Source organism: Peromyscus californicus, unplaced genomic scaffold (assembly GCF_007827085.1).
Source record: "Peromyscus californicus insignis strain IS unplaced genomic scaffold, ASM782708v3 Scaffold_24__1_contigs__length_46423439, whole genome shotgun sequence".
Classification (NCBI taxonomy): domain Eukaryota; kingdom Metazoa; phylum Chordata; class Mammalia; order Rodentia; family Cricetidae; genus Peromyscus; species Peromyscus californicus.
The window spans coordinates 17,377,945-17,401,146 of record NW_026294535.1 but is presented as its reverse complement, the minus strand read 5'-3'; the positions used below and the strand labels follow the sequence as shown (position 1 = coordinate 17,401,146).

General features: G+C 44.0%; 1 long non-coding RNA gene across 1 annotated transcript in view; it reads left to right on the top strand.

The window, feature by feature from the left end:
* LOC128119729 (uncharacterized) overlaps positions 1-23,202 on the top strand; it is an 85,178-nt gene that overhangs the window by 38,322 nt on the left and 23,654 nt on the right. The window contains exon 3 of the long non-coding RNA XR_008221654.1: positions 19,673-19,780. This is a non-coding gene — a long non-coding RNA (uncharacterized LOC128119729). The remainder of the gene's footprint in view (positions 1-19,672; positions 19,781-23,202) is intronic.

Below are 23,202 nucleotides of genomic sequence, written 5' to 3'. Positions count from 1 at the left end.
ATGTCTCTCTCTCACCTTTGGATTCTGTTTATGGATTTGTCTCCTGAGTCATCATTTATGCGCATGTGCTGGACAAGAAATGAGAGGACAGTGGGCTACGTCATCACTACCTTAGTCACCAAGAGTCCAGGCAGTAGAAACATGAAAAAAAAAAAATCCTGTCATTAGTCATTAACGAAGGTGTCGAGAAGGCGAGGTAGACGGTGCTATTTTAGGTGAGGATGGCCAGGGAGGTGCCCCTGGGGAGAAGTGGCATTTGAAGTGTGGGTGAGGGGCCAAATACATGGCTGTGATGAGATGCGGTTTTGGCAAGAGAACAGCCCAGGCAAGGGTCCAGCAGAATGATTGGCATGTTGCTGCACGCAACCCAGCCAAACATCCGATGTACAATCTGCCACGGCCACACCTATCCCTGATCGGCCCAACCCGTCAGGAGGAACTCACCCCACCGGGCTGACTGTAGGTCTGTAGGTCTGTGGCCTCATCCTCCAGTGGGTTCTCAGTGCTGTTCTTACCTTACTCTTTCATCTCCTTCCCCTGCCTTACCCTCATTCCAACTGTCACCCCACACTTAAAAAACAGAACAGCAACAGCAGCATCAGCCACCAAAGAGCCACAACTAAGTTGTCTTCATGTTGTCTATGGCCCATTCCCCCCCCCCAATACACGCATACCATTTGATCTTTACAGCAAATGTATGCATTAGGACTGTTATTTTTATAGATAACTGAAACCTGAATACATCATGCAACTTGACCATACAGCCGGCCTAGTAATTGGTGGAGCCGAAGGTCAAGCCAGAGCAGGGATTGTACCAGCCAAATCCAACGTCCAACCCGATATCTATCGGCCAACTACTTCACTCCATCCCCTGATTCACTTAGAAGACAAGAGCATGGAGCTGGTCAAACACAGATGCACTCAGATTACTGACATAGTAATGACCTGGCAAACTGTATCAAATCTACAAATCACTAATCTTATAAACTCTCTGATTTTGTGTGAACGAAGGATGGGTGCTGTCATTAACATGATAGAACAAGCCGGGCGGCGGTGGTGCACGCCTTTAATCCCATCACTCGCGAGGCAGAGCAGACGGATGTCTGTGAGTTCGAGGCCAGCCTGGGCTACAGAGCGAGATCCAGGACAGGCACCAAAAACTACACAGAGAAACTCTGTCTTGAAACACCAAAAACTAAAAAACAAAACAAAACAAAAATGATAGAACAAATGCTATAGTAGTTCATTTTGCTTGTCAGCTTGATGAGATTTAGAATTACTTGGGAGACACAGCTCTGGGCATGTCGGTGAGAGGGTTTCCAGGGAGGTTTAACTGAGGAAGCAGTGCCCACCCTGGATGTGAGTGTCACCGTCCCATGGGTTAGAGTCTTGGACTGAAAAAAAGGGAAAGGGACTGCAAACATCTTCTGCTCTCTGCTTCCTGGTCTTCCCAAACGGGAGGTTTCAGATGCCTTCATAGGTTGCCATGGAGTCTGCACTGGGTAATGAGGAATTGTCTCCATTATCTTGGCAAGTGGGCATATCTGGGGGGCCATTCTCTTGGTTCATGATTGACGTGAGAGGGTTCACTCCACGGTGGCAGTGCCACCTCCCGGGCAGGCGGTCCTGGGTTCTATAAGAAAGCAGGTTGAGCAAGCCATGGAGAGCAAGTCAGTAAGCAGCACCCCTTCACGGCTTCAGTTCTTGCCTCCAAGATTCTGCTAGAGTTTTTGACTTCCCTCAGTGATGACTACCTAGAAATGTAAGGTGGAATAAACCAAACCTCCCACACTGCTTTTGACCCGTGTTTTATCACAGTAACAGAGAAGCAAACTAGGAAACCTTCCCTCTAGGATAAACGACTCTCCATGAGCCAAACACATCCTTTCTCCCTTAAGTTGCCTTTGTGGGGCATGTTGTTATAGCAACGAGAAAGGAATACAAATGCTAACATTATTCATGTAGGAGAAACATTTCAATGTGAAAATGAGCTGTGCTCAAAAAGAGAGGGGTTTAAAGTGTGACACACTCATACCCTTTATTTATACCCAGTCTTTTCATTTCTTGCACCCAAATATGAAGTGTGCTGCCTCAAGACCAAAGCCCCTTTCTAGTCTTTAGTCTTTCTCATCAGTGACTTTTTTCCCAGTGATTTTTTTTTCTTTTCAGTATTCCCTTTACATTTTGACTAATTTATATGTGAATGTCTTTATGAAGCCCAGTGCTGTATATAATGAATATATACCAATATAAACATTATCTAAAAACATATTTGCCTTATTTGTACATCTTGATGCAGTGTGACCTTTCAGCACATGCAATCAGTGTTCACTGCTCAAACTCAGACCCCTTGCTAACCTCTAGTAATTATGATTTTTTTTAAACTTCATATGAGAAAAAAATATATAATACCTTTCTGTGTCTGGCTTATTTTACTTAGCATAATGTTCTGCAGTTTGTAAATTATGGGATTTCATTCTTTAATGAATGGTATTTAATTGTGTATATATTTTGTGGATATAACACATGTATATGTGTGTGTTTGTTCATGTACTCATTGGTTATTACCTACTCTGATTTCATACTTTAGCTGTTGTGCCATAATACACTTGGATGTGCCATATCTCTGTTCTGCTTATTTTGTTTCTTTGCATATATGCAGAAATGGGATAGCTGGATCCTGTGACAGACATATTTTCAACTTCCATATTGTTCTCCATAATGGTTATGCTAATTTACATTCCCACCAACAGCTGAATTCCTTCGCTTCTTTTTCTTTTATTTGACAGCAGACAGTCTGAATTCTCACCAGTACTTTCTATTGTCAGATTAAACATTTTTTAGGTCTCTCTCATCCTGAAAATCATCTACTTAATTTACATTATTTCTCTAGTTGTTTTTTTTGTTTGTTTGTTTATTTGTTTTATTTTATTTTCCTAGACAGGGTTTCTCTGTGTAGCCCTGGCTGTCCTGGAACTCACTCTGTAGCCCAGGCTGGCCTCGAACTCACAGAGATCCGCCTGCCTCTGCCTCCCAAGTGCTGGGATTAAAAGCGTGCACTTTCTATTTCATTTTTGTCTTCCCTTCTCATTCTTTTACCCTCCTGTGAGGCTGAAGTTTTCTCTGGTCCTGCCCAGCCCCTCAGACCCCACAGCCACTTATAAAATAATCACTTAGAAGCTTATATTAATTAAAACTGTTTGGCCATTAGCTCAGGCTAACCACTGACTACCTCTTACATTTAAACTCAGCCCATTTCTGTTAACCTATATGATGCCACATGTTCTGTGGCTTTACCTGTGTGCTGTTACATGCTGCTCCCTCGATGGTGGGCTGGTGTCTCCTGACTCAGCCTTCCTGTTCCTAGAATTCTCCTTCTCTCCTTATCCCGCCTATACTTCCTGCCTGGCTACTGGCCAATCAGCATTTTATTTATCAACCAATCAGAGCAACACATTCACAGCATACAGAGCACCATCACCCATCACTCCTGATGTCAACCCTTCCATTTAATATTTGTGGTAAGACCTATAAAGGCTATCACAGAGATAACAGATAATTCAGCCACAATTATAAAGCCAAACTTATATACAGTGTAATTATTTCAGGCATTCTGTGGTTGGTTCTGTCCAGTAACCCCCTGCTTTGGGTATCTAATCATCCCCTACAGTATCCCATGGAAATATGGCTCAGTGTGTATGGTTGAGAATGACTGACAGCTCAGTTCCTTCCTCTTGAGTGGGGCACTAGATCTAAAACTAGACAGAATTCCACATCAAGACTGGCCGAAATGAAAATGGGTCCGTCACATAAGCCAATCAAAATCCTGTCTGGTACTATCGTCTGTGTGTTCTCAGGAAAGCTGTACCCTTTCTGCCAGGAGATTTTTTTTTCTTGCACCCCTGGTAGCCACCTTGTTTACTTTGTGGATGAAGGCATGGAGTCCTCATGTCATCCCCTGGTTGCTGATCTTACTACACAGATCTAAAGGTGTGTAGAGCAGAATTCTTCTAAACGTCTCAAGCACATGAGCTGTACGTTCCCCTGTTGCATTTAGTGTTTCTATCGCTTGCAATGAAGAGTGTCAGCACAGCCTTGTGGTCCTCAGCATCCATGCGCGCCATTTTCCACCAACTGGTCTCTTCCCGTGACAATTTCAAGGACTAAGCACAGTTATTTCCAAAATGTCTTGAGATATTGTATGATTTTTTTTCTTATTTGCGGATCCTAGATTTTACATAGGGACACTAAATTATGCATGTATATAAGGTATGAAAGAAAAACACGAAACTCTCTAGATCAGTGGTCCTTAACCTTCCTAATGCTGCGACCCTTTAAGACAGTTCCTCATATTGTGGTGAACCCCCCCAACCACAAAGTTATTTCATTGCTACTTCATAACTGTAATTTTGCTACTGTTATGGATCATAATGTAAACATCTGATATGCGGCCCAAGGGGTCGCGACCCACATGTTGAGAACAACCAATCAGGCTCCAAGAAGGAGATGAATGGGAGTAAAGAAGACAGACAAAGAGGAAGATAGGCATGTACTGAAGGGAAATACGCTCCAAGTATATGTGCCCATTACATTTATATGCAAATGTCTTTATGAAGCCCAGTGCTGTGTATAATGAGTATACACCAATATAAACATTACCTAAAAACATATTTGCCGAGTCACATGGGTTGCATATTGCTGTCACCTCATTTTATCTACTGGTGTACTGAGAGGAGAGAATTAGGTTAGCGTGGACTAGATTAAGAGTGGCGTGGGCGTGGCTGACCATGGTTGAAGACTAACCTGGAAGGGCCCATCTAACTGGATGCCTGCAAGTTCCAGTGCAAGTGTCTCCAGATTCATTTAAATCATCAGATCTACAGCAGTTTTCAACTCTCTCCCATGAGGCTTTTCTGCTTTATTAGCCCCCATTAATCCGCCATCCACTCAGCAGCCAGAGTGATATTGTTGAATGAGATCTTCTCACCCTCCTGATTTCAACCCTTCCATATGTTTCCATCGTTGAGGTCTCTGTGTTACCTCTTGCTCCATCTCTGATCCAGCCTTGAGCCTTCTCTTCATTCTAGAAAATCACACTTCTCTCCTAACCGAAGGCTTTTTCCTGGAGCATCCTTTCCGTTCTTCTTCCAGCCTGCTTCTACTTCCCCTGAGGCCTTGCCTGGGCCCTCTTTACCTACTCTCTCTGTAGATCCACACCGTGCAGCCCATTCTTGCCCCACACATTGGTTCTTCTAGCACCCATCAGGGGGTCATGGTGATGAGTGACTGTATCCCCGTAGACCACCTTAAGCTGTCAATCAAGGTCAGTTTAAAGGTGTCTCCCAAGGGGGAAGTCAGGAATTGATATTTCTAAGGTTTTGAAGGCTAGAGTCAGGTACCAGCTTCAAGGGGAGTTGATAACATTTAGAAACGTCAAACAGGTTGAGGTGAGAGTCTTGAAGCAAACCTTGATGGGTGAAAAGCTGTGTGATAAGTGAGTTACACCGGGCCTCTGTCCTAACGTATTGGCTGGTTGAGAAGCTAGACAAATTGATTTAGGGCAAGTTCTTAAAGCAAAGAATAGGAGTGTTGATGGTGTGTAGTCTTACCTCCCTGGGCAAGAATTACCGGAACAAATAATGAAGTCACGTTGATGTAGGCGGCTTTGGTTCTTATCCTGAGTTGAGGTATCTGGCTGTAGGCAGTCTCAGTTCTCATGACATACCTGTGTTTGTGTCTCCCCTTCCCCAGCACAAGCGGCAATTGCGGCTTTAGATTTATCATCCATCTGTCCCTGTATTCCATGGGTTCTGGAGGGAAGACTCCCTGTTCATACTGGTCATCATTTTACTTGAGGAAATACCTGGTAGATGAAAGGTACCCAGTTCATACTTGCTGTGTCATTGAGACCTTGGGCAGTCGTCTGAATGGACAGGTGGAGGGGGTGTGGATGGGTGAGGGGAGGAACCCGAGCTCACTTTGGCTTCGGTTCTGAGTGAAAGCAGCTTCAGGAACCTCAAGGTGAGCTTTGGCGATAATAAGCAGTCCCAGGCAGAGAAACCGAGCCTTAATAGAATTCAGTAGAGACAAAGATCTTGGGCCCCCGAGGCCAACTTTATACATTTCGTTTGTTCAAAATGGCTTTTAAAAAATCAAAGCAACATGGAGGTCTCTTTTTGGCCCACAGACAGCTTATTTTTCCCTTCCATGGCTGTTCCTGTGTGTCTGTGAAGAGAAAGGCATGTCCAGGATTTCTTACTCTTCTTATAAAGACACCTTTGCTTTGGAGTCCCGATCTCATGACCTCATTTAACCTTAATTACCTTCTCAGAGGCTCTGTCCTTAAAGGAGTCACATTACAAATCAGGACTTCAACACATACATTGGAGAAGACATAATTCAGCCCATAATCCATTGCTTTAGAGAAGATTTATCATAGAAGATTCTTCTTTGGTCTGTCTGGGGCAAGAGTACCTGCATTGAGTTCTAGGTATGGTGCCGAATGCATCCCGAGAGTCTTCTGTGTGCTAACCCCCTTCTAAGAGCTCAATTAGCTCATTAAACCTCATGATGTCTCTCCAAGTAAGTGCTTTAATCATCCCCATTTACAGATAAGGGACATAAACACCGAATGAAAACTGCTTGTAACTCCATGAGCCAGCATTGGCTACCCCGACATAACTTCTCTTCTGGGAAGTCTTGGGGTAAGACGATAAAGTTGTCAAATGCTCACTTCAAAAACATCCCTGAAACTTCATCTCTCTTCATAACAGACTATTCAACTGGGTGCCGAGTTACTTATCAAAGGGATGTCCACTTATTGAGAGTTGCTCCAAAACCCAGGCCTCGCCGAACTTGCCAAAGCCCTATCATTATCCCGCTAAACCAGGAGAGTCAAAATCAGATCCCCATGCTGCAAATTTCATCCTAACCACAAGCTCCCTAAATCCAACAAATACCCACCTCTGGAGTTCTTTGAAGATACAGCCAAGATTTTACCAAGGAGCCCCCTGTTCCTGGCTACATGAGCACCAGCAAGTTCCTTCGGTGGTCTTATCATAGAGTGACCAGACAGTACAATCAAGAGATGAATGCCTTGTACCCGATGCTTGGCTGTGCGTTCCCTGATTCTGTTTAGATGATGAAGTAAAGTTGGGATAGTTAATCCAGAGGGGCATACATTGAGCTTGGGTGAAGAAAATTAAAATTCAGGAACATTAAAGCAGTAATCCTTTATCTGTATCTGTTAGATGGCTCAGCAGAGGGCTGAACTGAATTAAATATGTGCCCAAGCCAGTGGTTCTCAAACTGTGGGTCGGGACCCTTTTTTTGGGGTGGGGGGGTCAACCGACCCTTTCACAGGGGTCATATATCAGATATTCTGCCTATCAAATATTTACATTACAATTCATAACAGTAGCAACATTATAATTATAAAGTAGCAATGAAAATAATTTTATGATTAGGGTATCACCACAACATGAGAAACTATACTAAAGGGTCACAGCATGAGAAAGGTTGAGAACCACGGGCCTTAGTTAATGACAAAAGAAAGATATTTAAATGATTATTGTCCCAAACATCATCCAGTCTTAATCAGGCAAGGATGACAATTAGGGAAGGTCCCAAGGTGTCCCTGAAGGATTGGATTTGGTTCACAAATGGGTTTACATACTGGCTTCATCTTTACTAGTGATTTAAAGTTGGGCAAAGTAGCGTCCTCTACCCCTCAGGAGCCAACTGTAAAATGGGCATAGTATTAGGACTGATGTTAGTGAGTTCATTTGAGAACCCAGCGGGACTATGAACACAAGGTTGGCCAGGGGGCAATGGAAGGTATTAATTGTCATTATCATAATTGTCTTTAAAGTTTTGGGGCTTGTAAAGACAGAAGATGTGATTGTTGGTGTGTCTAATGGCAGCTGGGGAATTAGAAGGCAAAAAAATGTGCATTACAAGGAGAGAATTTAACACAGGATTTTTCTGCACTAGTTTATTATTTCCGCCCCACCTCCCAAATACTTGTTACCTGGGCCATTGAGGTCGTTGTCTTGGAAAACTTTCCTTACTTGGATGTCAAAGTGCTCTGAACACTGTATTTAGATGGGGGGCGGAGGAGAATTGCCGCAGAAGCCTGACCTCAGAAGGTCAAGAATCTGGAAGCCTGAGAGAGATGAGATCTGTCAACGAAACGCTTTGTGTTGGTTTGGGGTGTGTAGGAGGCTGTGCTCTTGTTCTCTAGATGCTATCACGGGTGATGCAGGAGGAATGATCTCACCTAGCCCAAGGTCATTCCCTTTCAAGTGTGCTCATTCCACCAGCAAGTAAGTCCTGTACCAGTCGGGGCGGGCATGACGCAGTGTCCGACACTTTTCCCTTGCCACACCAGTTTGAGGTCTAATCTCCACAGGTGGATGCTGTCGGGGGCAGTGGGAAGACAGTCTTATGATTTCTGTGCCTTTACACTGTGGTCCACTCTGTGCCACCACGTGCTTCCAGGTCCCCGGCTTTATGTGTATCATCTTATTTAATACTTCTCAGGAATCTCTCAGGTCCTATTAGCACCTTTACTGAGTTCTTAGATGCTTTCTTTGCATTATTATTATTATTATTATTATTATTATTATTATTATTATTACTATTTGGTTTTTCAAGACAGGGTTTCTCTGTGTAGCTTTGCACCTTTTCTGGAACTCACTCGGTAGCCCAGGCTGGCCTCGAACTCACAGAGATCCGCCTGCCTCTGCCTCCCAAGTGCTGGGATTAAAGGCGTGCGCCACCACTGCCGGGCTGTATTTTATTATTAAGTATACCATTGGGAAAGAATCTTTTTTAGAGTGGTTTGTATAGAGACATGAGAGAAATGGTGTGGTGTTTGACTGAATACTAGAGCAGAGAAGTGTATAGAGAACCCGTGATAACAAGTTCAAAGTCATGACTGCAAGGTCAGGAAGAAGCAGGTTGAATAAAGAGCATGGCTGGACTGCTTTGGTTTTAACACTTTGGACTTAAATAGCAACTACATATCCAGGGGTGGGTCTCTTACCATACACTCAGACATCCTGAAGAAGACTTAGAGATTTTGAGTCTTAAAAAGCTGGATTTTTGTCCTTTTCTGATATTTCCTTTGGGAAGTTGAACAGTTTTTAGACCACCCACTCCAAAATGATTCTTAGACTAACATTAAAAAAATATACAATGGAATATCGTGTGTGCTTCTTACACTCACTTCCAAGTTTATTTTTTGTGACTTTATTTCTAGGTTAAAAACAGTCCCTTCCCCTCAGTACAATCCACTGAGATTTAATAATTGCACTCCTTATCCTATCTCAGGATACAAGGGTGATTCATTTCTGTGTTATTTAATACCAGCCAACCCTTTCTCAGGAATAGTCAAAATACAGATAAAAGTTCTTCAAAAGTAACCCTAAGGCAAGAGCTGGGCTGTTCCAATGTGTGAGGTAAGCAGTAACCCTTTCGTAAATGTTCTAACTTGCTGAACAGTATGTATTTCCAAGTTAGAAACCTACGGGGCCTGTTAAGCAATCTTTGAGAGAGAGAGAAAAATGAACACCACCCTAGAAAATATGAGATCTGCAAAATTCTTTCTGCCACAAAGACTCCATGAACTCCAGCATCCTCTATGGGTGATGGTTTTGCAAGCGTCTCCATAGGAACACAGAGATGAATGATCATGAACCTGGGCATGCAAGGTGCACAAAATATTCACTCAGGTGCAACAAGAGGCTGGCAGATGGAGGGCCTGAGGGAGTGGTGGGTTTAAACTTGGTCTTAGATAATTAAGTAGGGCAGCAAGGCTGGAGACAAGGAATGCACCTTAGATAAAGTAGAACAGTTTATTATTAGTCTGTATTGACTGGCGTTGAAATGAAGGCATTGGGGTCTCATGGCAGTGTGATGTTATAACACGCTGGGACGCTTTCTAAAGGGAGCCATCAAAACCTGGGCAGAGGAGTAATTTCCTTTGCATATTATTCCAGGAACAATAACCAGATATGTCACTCAGTACTCTACGTTTTCCATCCTCTCCCCTTGGCAGGCAGACTCTAGTGGCTACATTATCAAGGGTCTTCATCCTTTGATCTGGCCAGTGGGGTAAACCACAGAGATGGAGATCGCTTTCTAGGTTCCTTCCTAGGGTCATTTTGGGCTGCTGCAGCCCATCTAAGAATTTCAAAGCTTCTCTCTTGCTTTGCATTTTGGTAACTTGTCTTTCTCCTCTTCTGGCCGGGCTCAGGAGTAATAACCTAGCTTTGCCCGCATTATACCACATGTCTAACCCTTCCTTAAGTTATACTGGAGTGGGCAGTCTATCAGCAGGCCTGGTTCAGAGGAGAGGACTGGGCATTGCTCTATTTCAATCATGAAAGTAGCACTTAGTAAGGTGAAGGATCTCACCCTCCAGGGGGATGATTGGATACCTGATCTAAATTAGCAATTCTGATATTCATTTTTGAGACTCTGAATTCAAAAACATCCCATGCTGGGGCTGGAGAGATGGCTCAGAGGTTAAGATCACTGGCTGTTCTTCCAGAGGTCCTGAGTTCAATTCCTAGCACCCACATGGTGACTCACAATCATCTATAGTGAGATCTGATGCCTTCTTCTGACCTGCAGGCATACATGCAGGCAGATCACTGTATACATAATGAATAAATAAATCTTTAAAAAAACAAAACCAAAAACATCTCATGCATTGTGGAAAAGAGGACAGAAAGAATGTAAGGGCTGGATGACAGGTTGGCATGTTGCAGAACAATGTCTTCCAGGACATGTGGCTATGGCATTCCTGGACTCACAGCAGCTGAGATCATCTGCAAAAGAGTTAGCCCATCAATATCCAGTCACAGGAAGAGGGAATGACTCATGGGATCCTATCCCTCCCTGAGGATCTGAAAGTGTTAATGGTTGCTGATAGAGGGAGAAACATTTTATTCATTAGTGTAGCCATTGCTCAGTCTCTCATACTCCCGTGAGCAACTCTAGTAAAATTCACTGGGACAAACCCAGAAGCACACACAGAGGCACATGCACACACACACACACACACACACACACACACACACACACACACACACACACAGAGAGAGATAAAAGTAGAAGAGGGATGGACTAGTTGGGAAGAGGCTACGGGGTGAATATGATCAAAATACATTATGCACATGTATGACATGTCATAATGAAATGTAGGCTGGACTTTCTGTCCCACTGTGGTCTGGCAGCTGAGGCTTAATTACAAACTGTATGGCCTATGGCTCAGGCTTCTTGCTAGCTAGCTCTTACAACTTCAGTCAACCCATTCCTATTAATCTATGCTTTGCCACGTGGCTTCGTGGCATTACCTGTTCTCTCACATCTTCCTTCTCCTGGTGGCAACTCACAGCCCCTCCTCGACCCCACCTTTCTTCTCTATCTCTTGGATTTCCTTCCTGGCTCCATTCTCCCTCACCATAGGCCATAGCAGCCTGTTTACTAACCAATGGTAGCAGCACATATTCACAGCATACAGAAAGACATCCCACAGCAACGAAACCCGTTATTTTGTATAATTAATACATGATAATAAAAACAGTAAGAGAAGAAACTCCATGGTCTGGTGTGGTGATTCGTATCTGTAATCCCTGCACTCGGGAGGATGAGGAAGAAGGACTGCAAAGAGTCCCCGGATCAAACTAAGTGAGAGAATGAGACCCTGTCTCAAACACCAAAGCAACAAAAACTAAGGAAGGAAGAAGGAAAGAAATTCCCCAGATGGGTAGGAGGAGAAGAACTTAGGAACTGGATTCATTTTTGTCCTCTAAGTAGGCTGAACAACAGCAAAGCGAGTTGATCTGGAGAAATTCCCTTGTTGAAGTTGTCCAAATTTAGGATGCTTTTCGGTCCTTTGATCCAGCCCCTCCTGAACACTTGGTAAATTCTTAGGTCCGGTTACCACCCAGTAACTGTTTTCTCACAATGAACAACACATATACACACCCACACAGTTTGTCTGTTCTTCTAACCATATTGAAAGTATTCTGTTAGTAGCAGCCAGAGTTTTAATGAGTGCAAGACCCAGTACACATAACCCCGGTGGCCACTCCTGAACTATACTTGCTGTGGTCCAGACTTCCCACAACGTATCCTGCTCACTTCTCTCAACTACTGTAAGACATTTCTTCTGACTCATTTCATTTTGGCATAAAATTGCCTTCCAATAAATCTCTTTAAGTATCTCTCATTTTTTATGGGTATTTCCAAATGGGTGTTCATAGTTTCTCACAAACTAGTGACAACCTCACCCTATTCTTCTTGTTCATTGATTACTTCACCTGTAAATAGCACAGCACACCACAAAAATGATAATATCTACATTCAAATATCTACTGCCTGGAGATGCTTCAAAATGTTTTGGTTCTTGGGTGCTCAAACACCCCTGATCTTGATGAAGAGATAGGGAGTGTGTTTCATTGCTCATCCTGTGCCATAGAACTATTTAGCAATTCTCCATGTAGCTAAAGTTTATATAATGTCTTCTGGTGAGATTTATGAGTTACAGGCAGAGCTTCTCAGCCATGCTCCATGGTACATACATTAATGTGCCACTAATGTTACAGGGGCACCTTGGCTCTTGGGGCAATCTTATGGATACTGGGTGCCTGGAGTCCTGTCATCTGTTTATAAGTCGTCTTATTTCATCAGTTCTAGCCTGGCCTACACATACTATCGCTTTCTATAAGGAGTACGTCATGGGAGAGAGCTTAGTGATTTACAATACACACAGTTCCCTCTTCAGTGCCAAAAGAACACATCACAGTAGGTGCTGTGATATTACTCGCATAATTGTCCTTTCCTGTTTTCTGTTGAATGGAGGTTCTGTGTGTGTGTGTGTGTGTGTGTGTGTGTGTGTGTGTGTGTGTGTGTACATGAGTGCGCATGTGAAAATATATTTTCTGGGTGTTGTTTATGAGATCCCCCAAATACCCTCACATACACATGTATGTGTGTATGTACACACACACACACACACACACACACACACACACACACACACACACACACATTTCCACAATCTTTGCTACAAGGATTCAGTTTTGGAGAGACTTGGGAGTTAGGATTTCTATCTGAGATCACACACTAATTGCCAGAGCTGTGATCCCAAATAGGCCCTTTGTCTCCAGAGTTCTGAGTTGTTTTGTTTTGTTTTGTTTTGTTTTGTTTTTCTAGTCAAGTTGGGAAAACTGGGATGATAGACCTGTCTGAGGTGAGAGTCCCACTCTGTCCTCACCGGCTGTGTGGCTTCCACTGTGTCCTCTGTAAAATGGAATTGATATGCTTTCATATATACCCAAGCCAGGTGCCTAGCATGGAGTAAAGGCCTACAATACAGTTAAAAAAAAAATCTTCTCTCTTCCCACCCCAAACTTCATAGCATCCTGTACTTGGAGCTCAAGCCCAGAGTATCATTTTAAAAAACATTTCTAAATGCAGAGCTGAGGGGGAGGCTCAGTGGTTAAAAGGCTTGCCGAGCAAAGGAGGACGGGAGTTTGGAGGCCCGGTGCCCACATCAAAGCAGGGAGTGGTGGCAGAGCCCTGTGATGCCAGAGCCAGGAGTGGAAGGGCAGAGAGGGGAGGAGCCCAGGGGTGTGTGGGCCGGTCTGACTTCCTGAAAATGTGAGGCTTGGGTTCACTGAGGGACTGAACAAGATGAAGAGCTCTAGAGGAAAATAGCTGTGCTAACCTCAGGTCCCCACAGTTACACACACACACACACACACACACACACATACTGTCTCTCTCTCTCTCACACACACACACACACACACACACTCTCTGTGTGTCTCTCTCACACGCACTATCTCTCTCTCCTTTTCTGTCTCTCTCTCTGTCTCTGTCACACACACACACACACACACACACACACACACACACACACACACTCCAACTCACATTGGTACTTAAGGAAACCATTTCTAAGAAATGGTGAAGATGTAGAAAGTAAACCCAGGTTATATTCAAAAATAAAAGAGCAATTCAGCCTCTCTCTCTCTCTCTCTCTCTCTCTCTCTCTCTCTCTCTCTCTCTCTCTGTCACACACACACACACACACACACACACACACACACACACACACACCACTCTCTATGCACGGACATAGACTAAATGCTCAGAAAGTATGTGTTAGATGAATGGAGGAAATTGCTTTACTGTCTCTGGCTTATTCAAAATCCTATCCAGTTTCCTCCAAGCATTGGGAAATGAATATAAAAACATAACATGACTCGACAGTTAGACATAGCAGCCAGGCATGGTGGCACTCGCCTTAAATTCCAACACTAGTTAACCATGGAGGTCTGGAGGTCTGTACAGACAGACAGGAAGTGACAGAGCTGGGCAGGAAGAGGAAGTGATGTAGCTGGACAGAGAGAGCAAATCAGGTGGCAGAACAGCAAGGCATATAGGGTAGACAGGAAGTAGCTCACCTTTGGAAGTTGCCGAGTTGGTGAGGTGAGGTGAGCTGTGGCTTTCCCTACTTGCCTGATCTCTCAGGTTTTGACCCCTATATCTGGCTCTGTGTTTTTTATTTAATAAGACCATTTAGAAATTCATCTACAGAATGGGACTCTGATTACTATATAACTGATGCTAAATATTTCTCCAGTTCAAGGCTATCTGGTATAAGCCAGCATTGGTATGAAGAAGCAGCTTGAAGTAGAAGTGAATTTTCTTCTACTGTGTCCACAAGAAAATGTCTCTTTCATCTCCCCAGACTTCCCAAGTGCTTGGCTGTTACATCAAAGATGGAAAAGAGCAAGGCATAACTAACCAGAGAATTCTGGGGGATGTTATCTGTGTGAGCCCTCCCAACAGAAGTATAGAAGAGTTTCTTACCATTGATGCTATCCAATAATTCTGAACATTGCCTGGGCTCATTTAGGAAGTTCATGCTTAGAGCCTGGGGTTGTCTCACAGGCTTTCTCATCATGTATGGTGGCCAATGCTGGCCATCAGGTGGCTATCAGCTAGATCTGAGACATACCTATTATAGGCCCTTCTCTGTACATCACACCATCTACACAGAATCCTGTTCCAAGAGCAAATGCTTCAAGAGCTTGACACTGGAAGAGTGGGGTGTGTGTGTGTGTGTGTGTGTGTGTGTGTGTGTGTGTGTGTGTGTGTGTGAGAGAGAGAGAGAGAGAGAGAGAGAGAGAGAGAGAGAGAGAGAGAGAGAAAGAGAAACACGAGTATGCAGGTAGAGGCTGAATTGCTCTTTTATTTTTGAATATAACCTCGGTTTACTTTCTACATCTTCACCATTTCTCTTGCTGTCAGACCCTCTCCTTCTTGTGGCACTGGTTCCTTATACTCCAGACTTCCTCGGTATCTTACTGTTTTTTTCCATGACGCGTTCCTCTTAGCACACCTCACCTGGGAAGCATACCATGACTGTGACATTGCTGGTCACGGTAACTGCGATCTGTGGGTTATGACGGTGTTTGTTGTCTCTCTTCTCAGGAAAACGGCTGTATTCTTCCCTCTCCGTGTTCTGTGTTTTGTGAAATCTAAGCAAGATTGAAAGGGAAGGGAAGGCTCTTCTGCCTCCTGCAAGGGGTGCATCTGCATAAGTTGTTTGAAGTTCTTCTATACGGCAGATTTGTCTTTGCTCTCTCGGTTATTTATATCTCTATAGATTCATGTATATTTATTTTATCATTTGGGTGGTAATCCAGTACCGTGTGATTTATTTTATAGTTCAAAAGTTTCCAGTTTTGAGCACTAAAGGTTCCTTTAGTTTGGAACTAAACTGTGTCCCTTTTTACATAATCTCCTCTTTTAATTTTTTTCATCATTTCCTTTTATCCTGGCACCTCAGGATGCCCAAGTTCTCTTTAATTTTTCCTACGCTACCTCCAAAATTAGTCATTTTGCAAGGCCTTTTTAAATTTTTTTTTTTTTTTTTTGGTTTTTTGAGACAGGGTTTCTCTGTGTAGCTTTGCGCCTTTCCTGGGACTCACTTGGTAGCCCAGGCTGGCCTCGAACTCACAGAGATCCGCCTGGCTCTGCCTCCCGAGTGCTGGGATTAAAGGCGTGCGCCACCACCGCCCGGCGAGGCCTTTTTAAATTTTTATGTTTCACTCCACCACCACCATCATCATCATCCACCACCATCATCATCATCGTCATATATTGTGTGTGTGTGTGTGTGTGTGTGTGTGTGTGTGTGTGTGTGTGTGTGTGTGTGTGTGTGTCTTGTGCGTGCAGGTGTGCATATCACAGCACACATGCAGAGGTCAGAGGACAATCTTTGGGAATCATTTCTCTTCTTCCACCATGGGTTCTGGGAATTGAACTCACATTGTGAGGATTATTCAGCTCTAGCATGAATTGTTAGAAGGTCTTATTAATAAAAACAAACCTGGAGCCAGGTATTGAGTGAATGCTGAAAGATCAGAGAAACAGAACAGGCCACAGCTAACCTTCAGCCAACTTCTCAGCTGATCTTCCTTCCTCAAACTGGAAGCCTCTGTGTCCTTATCCGAATGGATCTCAGCTGAACTGCTGCTCAAAAGCCTAAAATCTTAACGAGACTCTAGTTTCTGGTCCTCACACCTTATATACCTTTCTGCTTCCTGCCATCACTTCCTGGGATTAAAGGCATGTGTCACCATGCCTGGCTGTTTCCAGTGTGGCTTTGAACTCAGAGAAATCCAGATGGATCTCTGCCTCCAGAATGCTAGGATTAAAGGCGTATGCCACCATTTTCTGGCCTCTATCTAGTAGCTGTTCTGTTCTCTGATCCCAGATAAGTTTCTTAGGGTGCAAAACATATTGGGGGGCACAGTATCACCACATTCAGCAAGCACTTTTCCCCACTGAGGCATCTCATGTTCTCCCCATTATTTTTTTCTTTAAATGGAAGAATGGTATTATAACGCCTCGCTTCAGATGGCACAGAAAATCTCCTGGCTAAGATTTCTAATAAGACCATATCTAAAGGGCTCAATTGCAGTCCAAGTCAGCCAGAGGAATATATCGGTACCTAGCCCAGTTGTCATCAGAGAGGCTTCATCCAGCAGCTGATGAGAGCAGATGCAGAGATCCACAGCCAAATATTAGGCAGAGATCGGGGAACCCCGCAGGAGAGGAGAAAGAGGATCACAAGAGCCGGAGGGGTTGAGGACACCAGGAGAACGTGGCCCACAGAATCAACTAAGCAGGTCTCGTAGGGGCTCACAGAGACTGAAGCGGCAATCCTGGAGCCTGAAAGGGTCTGCGCTCGGTCCTCTGCATATGTGTTATGGCTGTGTAGCTTGGTGTTCTTGTGGGACTCCTAACAGTGGGAGTGGGGGTGTCTCTGACTCTTTTGCCTGTGCTTGGGACCTTGTTCCACCTATTGGATTGTCTAGTCCCGTCTTGATGTCAGGGTTTGTGCCTAGTCTTATTCTAACTTGTTATGCCGTGTTTGGTTGATATCCCTAGGGGGCCTGCTCTTTTCTGAAGGGAAGTGAAGGAGCAGTGGATCTGAGGGAGGAGGATGTGGAGAAGGGACTGGGAGGAGGGCAGGGAAGGGAAACTACAGTTGGGATGTATGAGAATAAAAAAAAGACCGCCAAAAGAGTGAAAGACGGAAAAAAAATTCAGGGGCTGATTGATGAGACACTGCAGCATTAAGAAAAGACATCATCAGGTGACAGTGGTGGCGCACGCCTTTAATCCCAGCACTCGGGAGGCAGAGGCAGGCCGATCTCTGTGAGTTTGAGGCCAGCCTGGTCTACAGACAGGTTCCAAAGCTACACAGAGAAACCTTGTCTCAAATGACACTTACAGGGAAGCAAGTAAGGCAATGTGTCATGGAGGAACATGGAGGAAGGCGGCCACCTAGTCACATGGTGTCAGTGAATTCAGTACATTGAGGCCTGAGCACTCGATTTAACAACACAGCGGTCATAGGTTCCCTTGACAGCAGCAGGTAAGTGGAGAGGCTGGAGGGAGGGCTCGAGAGGTAAAGCGCTTGCTGCATAGTCATGAAGACCTGACTTTGAATCCTCAGCATCCACAAGAAAGGTCCCAGGCATGTATCGGCTCCAAGTGCCGAGACAAGATCCTTGGGGTTCGCGGGGCAGCTAGTTTTGCCAAATCAGTGAGCTCCAGGTTCATTGAGAGATCTTGTCTAGAAAAAGAAGGTGGGGGTGGGGTTGAAGAAGACACTCAGTGTTGACCTCTGCCCTCCATGGGGTGTACACACACCTGCATGTGCACCTACCCCCAACATGTGCCACCCCCGACACACATGCATGCACACATACATACACACTCACAGTTTAAAAAAAAAACAGATTTAAAACATGTAGTTAAGTGGAATCAAAAGGGTAAAAGGCTGAATGTAGTGATTTAAATAGAAAAATGTGAGGTAAGAAATTTGATATAGTAGAGCTTGCTCTTTGAGGAATTTTGTTACAAAAAGGAGTAAAAAATGGTGTGGCCATAAGTAGGGGGAAATGAGTTTAAGGAAAATTTTACGCATGTCCATAGAATAAGCCATTACGAGAGCTGGGGACTGAGGAGAAAGGCAGCAGATAACTGGAGCACTATCCTTGTCTAGGTGACAGAGCTCGTGTTGTGTGCGTTAGTGGGAGTGTGTCTCACTCCTCTAACTCCATCAAGGAGGCAGAGTGTATGGATGCAGATGCTGCCAGCATGTCCGCTGGAGGTGAGGACCCGTTGGCATTCCCTTCTGATTGAGCCAGTTAGGTTTGATGGAGTAGGAAGGTCTCAGCTCGTCACAGGAACGGAAGAGGGTATGTTAGAGGTGTAAGAAATGAGAAGGCATAAGCCCTTTATTGAACACGAGAATGAATGGACAATGAGTGACAACATGAGCTCACTGAGGGTCCTCACAAAGCGAGGACAGCAATTGATTATTTTTCCCATCCACCATTAAGATCGGTGCTGATGGGTTGGGGATTTAGCTCAGTGGTAGAGCAAGCGCAAGGCCCTGGGTTCGGTCCTCAGATCCAGAAAAAAAAAACACAACAAAAAAAAATCACACAAGATTGGTGCTGACTAGACAGATACATTTCACAGGGTACAGTGAACTGAGAAATAATAAAGAGATGAGGTTACAGGAGATTGTAACAACTACTAGAGCTGAGTGTGGGGGGGGTGTTGAAGGTACACCAAGGGGTTGGTGGTGGGGCAATGGAAATTTGTGAACTATAGAACTGAATGCGCTGGTGAATGTCCTGTGCAAGGGTTGACTTTTATAGAAACAAGAACAACCCTGTTCACCAGGAAACTGAGCTTTAGGAACACATCCATCAAAGTATCCGTTCCTGTTCCCTGGAGCTGGGAAATGGCTTAGTGAAGAGTTGACAAAAGTTTGGAGTGTGGAGAAAGATAATTATACTTCCCCCACCAATCATATTCACCATAATTAGACAACATAGCAACCTAAGTTTTTTGCAGATATAATAATGAGATTCATGAATTTGGGCTGTGGCTATAGCTCGGTGGTGGAATACTTGTCTGGCATGCCCAAAGCATTGGAAGCAATTCCCAGCAGCACAAGGTCTCCAGTAATCTTTGTCATTTCTGCCATTGGAGAAAGCTCCTGGTATCATATCAAGTCACAATATTTAGTTTAATAGTCTTTTATTTTTGTCCCATACAGGGTGTTATCAATATCTTTTGCCCAAAATTTGTTTAGAAGTTGATAAATGTTGCCACACCCAACTGAGAGAATAAAGAGATTTATCCTTCACTCTTGAAGAACAACAGAGTAAGTATCCAAGCTAGGCTGGGCGTGACTGAGTGGGACGGGGCTGGATGAGTGTGGTAGAGGCAGAATGAGGTAAGCTTGTTTTCTGGAAGCAAGAGATAGAATGCAATTATGTTCTCACAGGCTTGGCCATGTGTCGGGTAAAAAGGAGGAGAGTTGGAACCTGAAACCATTAGTGGTCAGGAATGAAAATGCAGAATCAGCTCAGGCGAGATGGCTCAGTGCACAAACGTGGAATATTATTTTAACACGTGTTACATTCGTTTATGTTGTCAAATATTTGTTCAATGATGCAAAGATGTGTTGCATTCTTTTATGTTGCATCTGTTTTAACTCTATGAAGCTATGCTACTTTGCCTGTCTAAAACACCTGTTGGTCTATTAAAGAGCTGAATGGCTAGGCAGGAGAGGGATAGGCAGGGCTGGTGGGCAGAGAGGATAAGCAGGAGGAGAAATCTGGGAAGAAGATCAGGGAGTGAAAGGAGAAGGAGAGGGGGACTCCAGGAGCCAGCCACCCAGCTACACAGCAAGCCACAGAGTAAGAAGTAAAGAAGCGTACATAGAAAGGTAAAAGCCCAGAGGCAAAAGGTAGACAGGATAATTTAAGAAAAGCTGGCTAGAAATAAGCCAAGCTAAGGCCGGGCATTCATAAGAAAGAGTAAGTCTCCGTGTATGTATTTGGGAGCTGGGTGGCGGGCCCCCAAAGAATAAAGGGTAAAATCAACCAACTACAGGTCAAGGTGTTTGCTGGCAAGCATGCTGACCTGAGTTTGATCCCCAGGACCTAGGTGGTGGAAGGAAAGGACTGACTCGCCCCAACTTGTGCTCTGACCTCCACATGTGCACTGTCGCAGGCATGCACCCTGTCCCCTCCCTCACACACAAATAATAAAATAAAATAAAATCAGTCTTTATTACAGATGATGCGGGTGCTACACATCTGTTGTGCGACATGGTAACTAGAATCGTAAGCTCTGGAGTTAGACTGGAATTTAAACCCCATGTCCTTAGCCCTGTGGTCCTTCTTAGCGATTTGGCCCTATGGAAATTACTTAGTGCTCCATTCCGGGAGACTGCCCTACAGGTTGCAAAGGATCAGAATAGAACTATTCTAAAATGGCCTCTTCTCCTTATGGCTTCTGTCTCCTGTATTAAACTCCACCACCACCACCCCCCTCCCATTGGAGTGGAATTCTGTGTTTGTGCACTGCACCTGAAATGAGAAATTTTGACGTCTATCGAATTTCAATTAATCTAAAAAGAACGAACAATCCAATACTTTGCCGGTAATGCATTTTTTTTTTTAGCATATTTAGAACAAGTTTTGTTCTCTATCTACCTTTTCAACTGTTAATTTTTTTTTTTTTTCGAGACAGGGTTTCCCTGTGTAGCTTTGTGCCTTTCCTGGATCTCGCTCTGTAGACCAGGCTGGCCTCGAACTCACAAAGATCCGCCTGGCTCTGCCTCCCGAGTGCTCGGATTAAAGGTGTGCACCACCACCGCCCGGCTTCAACTGTTAATTTGACGAGATCTAAATAACCATATACACATTTCCAATGAAAACTTAATATCTGAATTAAGATACACCCAAAGTGTAAGCACCATATTTTGAACACTTAGTTTGTAAATAAGTGTACTTAAAATACCTCGCTGATAAATTTTCTGGGTTTTTTTTTTGGGGGTGGTGGTGGTGAGATGGTATCCTGTAGTCCAGATTGGTCTTGAATATACTATGTAGTTGAGGACAACCTTGGATTCCTGACCCTCCTACACCCTTCTCCCAAGAGCTGAAATTACAGGTGTGCCATTCTACTCAGCTTGGATTACATATTAAATATTTTCAAAATTCTGGCTCAAGATAGACTATTCAAATTAGTACTGTCTTTTTGGTTTTAAAATGAGACTACTCAAACGCCTAAGTTATGTGCCTGGCATGTATCACAATTAACAGATAATTTTGGCACAGAGTACCCATCTCAGGCCTGGCTTTTATGTTAGCTGCCTTCTCCTGTCTAAATTCAGTGGCAGCCGGCTGGAAAGAGGGAAGAGAAGGAGGTGGAATGGGACAAACTTTCTTCTTCCTCAGCAGGAAGCTGTGGCAAAGACAGCATCCATAGTGAGTTCTTTGGCTCAACGGTTTCTTCCGCACTGGGGTTATTTCTACTACATTCCAGGCAGGCTATACTTTCTGGAGAGGTTCTGAAAGGAGTTATGTCAGCAGCTCAGACAAACTGTTCAAAGGCAGCCTTCATGAAGAGATGCTTGATTTTCAAGAGTTAAGGGTCATGGCAGAGAGACCGCTCAACTCAGCCTTCGACATGGGGGTTGGGGTGGGCGTTGATTCAACACGGTGAGCTCCTTACCAGTAGGCTGCATCATCTCCTGCTCCATTCAGCAGCTTCAAAGGAGGCCAAGGGTGTCGTGAAGAACGGTTAAGAAGACCTCTGCAAATGAAACACTAACCAAGAAATTAGCAAAAAGGAACATGCAGAAATAAAAGTTGGCTTCCCCACCTCACACACTATATTATAGTAATGCACTCTCCCACTCTGGTTAAAAAAAAAAATTTAAAAACAAGTCAGTTAAATATTTACATGCAGAATCAGCCCTGGCAGCAAATTCAAAGTTGACTATTAAAGCCGGCAGAAGCTGCTTCTGTGTCAGAGGCTTTGAGATTCTGGGCCTCAATTAACCTTTCCAAATAGGAACCGACAGCCCTGGATGGAAAGTATGGGGAGACTAAAATGTTTCTGAAGAATGTTTGACTACAAAGTAAACAGCCCAAATAAAAATATTGAAACGGATGCCGCCTCCACATTCCATGAAGCTGAACACAGCAAAAATGTACCGTTGAGTTGAAAGAGATCGCAAAACAAGTTGCGTTTAACCAAACTACATGAAATGAGTTGTGTTAGAATAAGACAGAGAAAAAATTTCTCCGGTTATTTTCGGTCTTGACATGATGTTGCTGACATTAAAGGCATAACTTCACAGATACTTATCTGCACGCAAGCCTTCCTGTCATTTCTGGAGCCAAAGCAACGCATGAGAAAAATATTTACTAGATGTATTTATTCACTTTGAAGAAGGATGCTCTTCTGGTAGCCAAACCATTTTCTTTTGGTGCAAAATAGCACAGTACATATTCTTCAGATTCAGCATTTCATTATGATGGAAGAAGGAGAAGGGACCTTAGGGAACCCATGGCATCATTAAGAACTGTAAGAGGGAGCCCCAGAATGCTACAAAACAACACACACCAATGTTAAATGTTGGAAGCACCCATCCACAAGCGGGTGTCTCATGGTCAGTGCCCAGAGCGTTTATTAGCCAGCACGGTATTCTCTGCGGAATGCTGGCATGTAGCTGTAAGAAGTTCAGGGCTGTGTCTCAGAAAGGCCTTTTGCATCAACTAGCTGACA